General features: G+C 47.4%; 1 protein-coding gene across 2 annotated transcripts in view; it reads right to left on the reverse strand.

The window, feature by feature from the left end:
• MPG (N-methylpurine DNA glycosylase) overlaps window positions 1-6,351 on the reverse strand; it is a 36,371-nt gene extending 30,020 nt beyond the window's left edge. Inside the window, exon 1 of one of the 2 annotated variants that reach the window (XM_075011171.1) lies at window positions 6,208-6,351. The gene's annotated coding sequence lies outside the window, so the exon portion shown is untranslated. The remainder of the gene's footprint in view (window positions 1-6,207) is intronic. The other variant, XM_075011168.1, reaches the window with a different exon arrangement.
• Between the last annotated feature and the right edge of the window lie 300 nt (window positions 6,352-6,651).

Here is a 6,651-nt window from a genome sequence, read left to right on the forward strand (position 1 = left end):
ATTGGCTTTCAAATTAAAAATTGCATCTGTGTCACATAAATATTTCCTGACTCCCTCACTCCAGTTTTAGCACTTTTTGTTCTCCTAGAAATCTATGGGCTAATCCAACAAGGCACTCAGCACCATCAAATCTTGCTGAAGCTAATGACAGCCAAGACGGGAGTAGTACTCAACAGCCAAGAAAAAACACACTATGGGTAGCTTGTTTTACCTGAACTGTTTATTGCATAAAAATGTGTTTGACAGACCCTGTGTACTGCTTCGAAAAAGTAAAAGGATTAATGGAATGTGGATCCCATTTATGAGACCTTGAAGAAGGAAAAAAAAAATCTCATCTCTTTATCTTCTTGCTCCTTGGTGCTTACCTACTGCAGGGAAACATGCACTGAACACTGACTAGAATGCATGTCAGGCCACGCAAAGTCCACCAGTTATCAAACAATTGTTTGGCAAGCCAAGGACACCACTTTCTCGAATCTGTAGGGGACGCCAGGGATTGTAGTCAAAGTAGGATTTTTCATTTGTGCATATGAAATCTCATCAACAAACTTCTAGCTCTTTCTGTTATGTGCCTCTGAAAAACCCTAAACCCTTTAAAAGGCCAACTACCCACCGCTCAATAGGAGCAAGTGAGAATTAAGCAGAACTAAAAATCCATGCTTGAAGAGTAAGTGTACAACAGTAGGAAAATATTACCAATATTCTGTCTCTAACACAGATTTTACAATAAGAAGTCAAATTAATTACAAATTGTTGATGAGGCTGAAAAAAGACCACTTGCAAAATTGAGGAGCCTGCCGGTGAGAAGAGAAAACAAAAAGCATCCAGGGATAAATGACAGCACACCGACCCCAGAGTGTGTGCTGGGGACCCTGTGTTACAGCAGATGTCCTTCACAAGTGCCACTGTGCTATACATAGGAAGATACTTAGCATGTTTTCAGCTGTAATGACAGACCCAGGTCAACAGCGCGTATACAAAAGTTTTGATGCTGCTCAGCATTTGACAGACCTGGTGTAGCCCCAGTTTTGAACACACACTGATGCTGCTCATGCACACCCAGCCTTCTCTTGTTACTTTAACTGGAGCACATTCCCAGGAGGCTCCAGCCAGAGAGAAGGAGGAAGAGAAGGCATAAGGGCCTTCACCAAATATAGAGCCAGAAGATTCCCTTCAGTCACTTCACATGGTAGCAGCTCACCAGTGCAGGCCATAGCAGCTAGAGAAGGCTCCTCCTGCACTCATCTGTGTGTTTAGCAGAGAACAGACATTAAATGAGTAAAAGTTTGCTCCTACTCTGGCTGCTTCTGCAGAAGCAGATGACTCCCAGGGGAGGCCCTGAACAACAGTGGCTTCTGATAACCAAGAGAAACACTTAGTGAATGCTCACCAGATATGGCTCTCTCAAGACAGCTAGACAGACTTATGTGCAGTGACAGAAAAAGATTAATTTCCAGGATCTCCGCAGTAGCATTCTCTGAAATGCTGCCAGTTCCACGCACACCCAGCCAGAAAGACAGGCAGACAGGCAATGTGGGTGGCTGAGACCGTGGTGTAGGGAGGAAGGATTTTGCTTTATTAGGAATGGGGGGGAACCTTTTGGGAAAGGAGGCCCCAATACATCAGGGGTAGGGAACCTTTCTTGGGTCAGGCACCACTGATCCACAGAGAATTCAGTTAAGGGCCACACAAAAGTGAGAAGCAAAACAAAGACCCTCACTGACCTGGCCCTCAAGTGAGAAGAAAAAGTCACCCCCTCCCACATTCTAACCTGACAAGGGTGGAGGAGAGGTGCTGAAGTAGATTTTATGGGAACCCCTAAATTCTGGGGTAGGGCCGAAAATGAGGGATTCAGTGTATGTAAGTCAAGTATCGGAGGGGTAGCCGTGTTAGTCTGGATCTGTAACAGCAACGAAGGGTCCTGTGGCACCTTATAGACTAACAGAAAAGTTTTGAGCATGAGCTTTTGTGCGCATAGACTCACTTCATCAGATGCACATCAGTGTATGGAAGGGGGTTTCCAGGGAGCAGGCTGGGGATAAGGGAGTAGGTACTGAGTAGGATCAGGATGGGGCCCTAGTGTGGGGATTGGGGAGAAGGAAGGGTGCTGGAGGGGGCTGAGGATAGGGCTGCAGTGTGGACAGAAGGAAGGGTGCAGGAATGGGGTGTGAGTGCAAGGTTTGGGCAGAATGTAAAGTGCAGGAGTAGGCTAGAGGTAAGCCACTTCCTCCCCGCTGCTAGTCAGAGCACGTGGGCCAGATCCAGCCTGCAGCTTGCCTAGATCAGGCCCCAAAGGCTTGCCCAAACCCTACCTTGCAGTGGGGAGCTGGTGCTAGAACTCTAGCCACAGAATGAAGGCAAGCCACAGGCTGGATCCAGCCCATGGGGCCATAGATTCCCCATCCTTGTTATACAGGAAGGGCTCCACCTAAACCAAAATGGAACCAGATTGCTAGCAGGTAAAATTAAATAGTTCATAGAGGAGTTTATAACTGAACACTGAGGGTAAGTCAACGGGTGACAGGGAATCCACATTTTGGACAGAGAAATCCCTTAGGGGAGGATCTAATTAATGGGATTCGCCATATCCCAATAAAAAGGAAAATACACAAGTTGATAAAGTACCTGAAGGTGCTGAAGAGAAAATCAAACTTAAAAGAGTCCCGTTCAACTACATCTTGTGAATAAAGACACCTAAACACTGACAAAGTTTATAAGTGCATGTATACAGATGCCAGAAGTCTAAATACAGATTGAACCTCTCTAGTCCAGCATCCTCTGGACATGACTGGTGCCAAATGAGAGAATTTATCTGACCTTAGGGGATCAATATTGTCCAGCAGAATTACCAACACTTCTACTGCTTCCTGGGTCTTAGAAAACATTTAGGGATAAATTACAGCTAAACAACAGCACAAAACACTGAGAGCCAGGACTGGTGGCTGTAAAACTCTAGAGGACCATGGGAAACGTGGCCATACCCAAGATAAGTGGTCATCCAGCTAACTAAAATCACAAAGGATTGCAGATGTGGCTGGATGAGAATGTGCCAGATTACACAGGTTCAACCTGTACGAAGATGGCTGAATTTGAGTACATGGTAATAAATAAATGAGAATACTGATGTAACAGGAATCACAAGACCTTAGTGGAATCATGATAATCATTTGGACATGGTAATACCATACTAAGGATGTTCGTTTCCTGTAAGAAAAAATTCCTGGTATGGCTGCAATCCCAAGCCATTTAGCTCCCACATGTGATATAACATCTGACCAGATATCAATGTTTTTTGGAATAAAACATTTCACCTGTTGTGAAGAACAGGGGAAGATTAAAGGGGCCGAGGAGAACTGATGAAAATTCACAGCTTCAATATCTAAACACAGTTTTTTTCAACTCATGCCATTCCAACCTCTTTTCCATGTTCAAATACATGGCACAAACCAGAAATGCCAAAACTATATATCAAATGTGGAAAAACAAGCCAGAGTTAAGACTAATACTGACAGCCAATGTCAGCCAATGCAACAACCAAGGATTTTGACCCATATGGACATGAGGAAAGCTTAAGTGTGTGAGGCACGGCTGACATTCCAGCAAACTTGCAGCACGATTCTGCTAGGCCACAACTACCAACTGTTTATAAAAATACTTCTTCACACAGGTTCCACTTCCGTGGTGCCTGTAATGTCACTTCCTTACCAGCTCTTCAGTCATCCTCGCAGTCTTTAAAGTAGACATTATCTAAATTTCTAAGGTTAATTTCAACTCCATGAAGGTTCTTGCCAGGAATCCTTGACAATTAGTTAAGAACTGAACAAAAGCACAAAACTGTTTATTACCTTTGCTGATTCCTTTAAAGCCTGGATGTCAGAACTCACAAGTTCATAGCCCCAGGCCATGTGGCCATTGCTCTAGGACTGCGAGGTCCAACCAGTTCAACCACTATCGTGGCTATTGCTATAGCGAATTAGCCACATTATTCTTAGCCAACAAGCCACACTCAACCAGCCAAATAGCCGTGGCAGGAGGTGGTTCCCTAAGGAAGCAAGAAGTGCTTGTCATGACATGCTCCAACAAAGTACTAACTCCATGCCCCAGCAAGCCTGTGCTGATGGAGACTCCATCTTCTCTATGAGACATAAAAGTAAGTCACTGGTTACCTGTAGCCAAACCATTCTCAGACCTCTCTGGTTCAGGAGCCAAATTAGCAATCAAGATTACCAAAACTCATAGAACACTAGAACTGGAAGGAACTCTTGCACTCATGGCAGGACCAAGCATCATCTAGACCAGGAGTCAGTCAACAAAATAGCAAGAGGAGCCATTTTTTTCAAATTGGGTAAAAACTCAATAATTCAAGAGCTAAAATGGATGTGAATATGAGACGGTCCTTAATAAATAACATCAACCAAACCATAGCTTTTGTAACTCTTAAGAACAGTGTGCACACAACGATTTGTAATGTGATATGTTTAATTCAGGACATTCACAAACTTGGTACACATTCTATTTCCTCAAACTTGATGTGTGTGTTTGCTCTACTAACTTACTGACTTTCACTCCTGAACCCATTTTAATTATGCCCAATTTTACTTCACATTTAATTTCAGTTTTCTTTCTTAAAATGTGTGTTGCCCTTCACAGGAGGAACACCACAAGCTTGCATTTCCTTTTCAGAATCAAGACTTTATTAGCAACACGATCAAAAGGCAGATACAGTACCATACCCCACAATGCACTGCACATATTAAAGGGGGAGTTATCCAACATTTCGAGAACACATACTGTTTGCTATGAGTTCTTCATTGTTGGGCTTTTAGACATTCACTGTTTATTGAAAATAATCAGGAAGATTTTTTTTTTTAATTTGCAATTATAATGTCAGGAGCCATAAGGAAGTCCTTAAAGAGCTGCAGGATGCAGATTTCTGAGCTAGACCATATCTGACAGTGATAGGAAATTCCACAACCTCCCAAGACAATTTATTCCAGTGTTTAAACACCCTGACAGTTAGGAAACTTTTTCTAAAGTCCAACCCAAACCTCCTTTCCTGCAATTTAATGTCCTTCCAGCAGGATTGTGATCCTTTGCTAACTACTCTATTGGAAGTATTATCCAATCAGTTATGCACCCACCTTATAGTAGCCCCATGTATGTTGTAGTTCCCTAGTTTATTTTTAAGAATGGTCATGCAAAACTGTATGGAATGTTTTACTAAAGTCTATGCATCCAATATCTACCACCTCCCACTTATAGGCTTGCCATCCTATCAAAGAAAACTATCAGGTTGATTTGACATATGTTGTTTACAAAACTACACTGTTACTTATCTTATTGTCTTCCAAACATTTGCAAATGCATTCTTTCATTTTTTGCTCCACTGTCTTTCCTGGCACAGAAATTAACCTGACTGATCTGTAGTTTCCTGGACTGTGCTTATTTTCCTTTTTACAGAGGGCTCTACATTTGCCTTCTCCCAGTCTTCTGGAATCACTCTGGTCTTCCATGACTTTTCAGTGATGATAGCGAAGGGCATTTGTGCAAGGATGCTGCTGGATGGTAACCACATTCCATCTGTACCGCAGCACAACTTTAAAATCCAAGCACAACTGGCTGGAGCATCTGTACCACAAGCTGCAGGAAGATCAGCACTGGCACAGGAGCACAGACATAACTTTGCATTGCCCTGTGCGCACCTCGCAGTCTGAGCAGCCAGCCGCCTGCAGAGAAAGGCGAGGGCGGCCCGGACTTCTTGCTGTGCTGGAATGGCACAGGGCAGCCCCTTTGCGGATCCAGCACTCTCTCAAGGCTGCAACCAAGGAGCTGGGAGAAGGGCTACAGCGGGCCTGCACCCAGGCCCCTCCTCCAACAGCCGGGAAGCCCCGAGCGGGGGGGGGAGGGGTTGCAACCAGGGCCCCTCCTCCCCCAAAGCCCAGGGGAGCCCCAGGGAGAGAGGGAGGGGCTCCACTCTCTGCCCTCCTGCTGGGGGGAGCCCCGGGAAGGGAGAGGCTCCACCCAGTGCCCCTCCGCCCCTTCCCAGTGCTGGGGGAGCCCACAGGGCGCCACAGCAGAGGGCCCGGGAGGAGGAGTTGCCCCCAGTGCCCCTCCTCCCCCCTAGTACGCGTGGCCCGGGGGCGCTACACCCAGTGCCCCCCTCCCCCCGGGCGCGGCACGAGGGCGGGGTGAACCCCGGCTGCTCACCTAGGCCCGCGCTCTCCGGCCGCGCTCGGGGAGGGGAAAGCCGGGCCGGGCCGGGCCGGGCCTCACCGGAAGAACCGTGGGCCGCCGGCTTCAAAGCCCCGCCCCGAGCGACTTTCCGCCGCCCGAAGCTCGAGCCCCCGGCGGGCGGGCAGGCGCGGGTCCTGCGCGTCCCTCAGAGAGGCGCCGCCTCCTGGTCGTGGTGTTTTCCCGCCCTGAGCCCGCGCGCACAGCCCGCACCTCGCCCCGGCCCCCGTTCTGCCCTCCCCAGCCGCGGGCTCCCGCCGCACTCCCGTCCTGGGTTACTGTGGCCTGGGGGGCACAGGCCTGCCTGGGAGCGCGCCTCAGGGGAGGGGGTAACAGGTAATGGGGGGCACAGGCCTGCCTGGGAGCGCGCCTCAGGGGAGGGGGTAACAGGCCTGCCTGGAGAGTGCACTTTACAGGCAT

Source organism: Carettochelys insculpta, chromosome 16 (genome assembly GCF_033958435.1).
Source record: "Carettochelys insculpta isolate YL-2023 chromosome 16, ASM3395843v1, whole genome shotgun sequence".
Classification (NCBI taxonomy): domain Eukaryota; kingdom Metazoa; phylum Chordata; order Testudines; family Carettochelyidae; genus Carettochelys; species Carettochelys insculpta.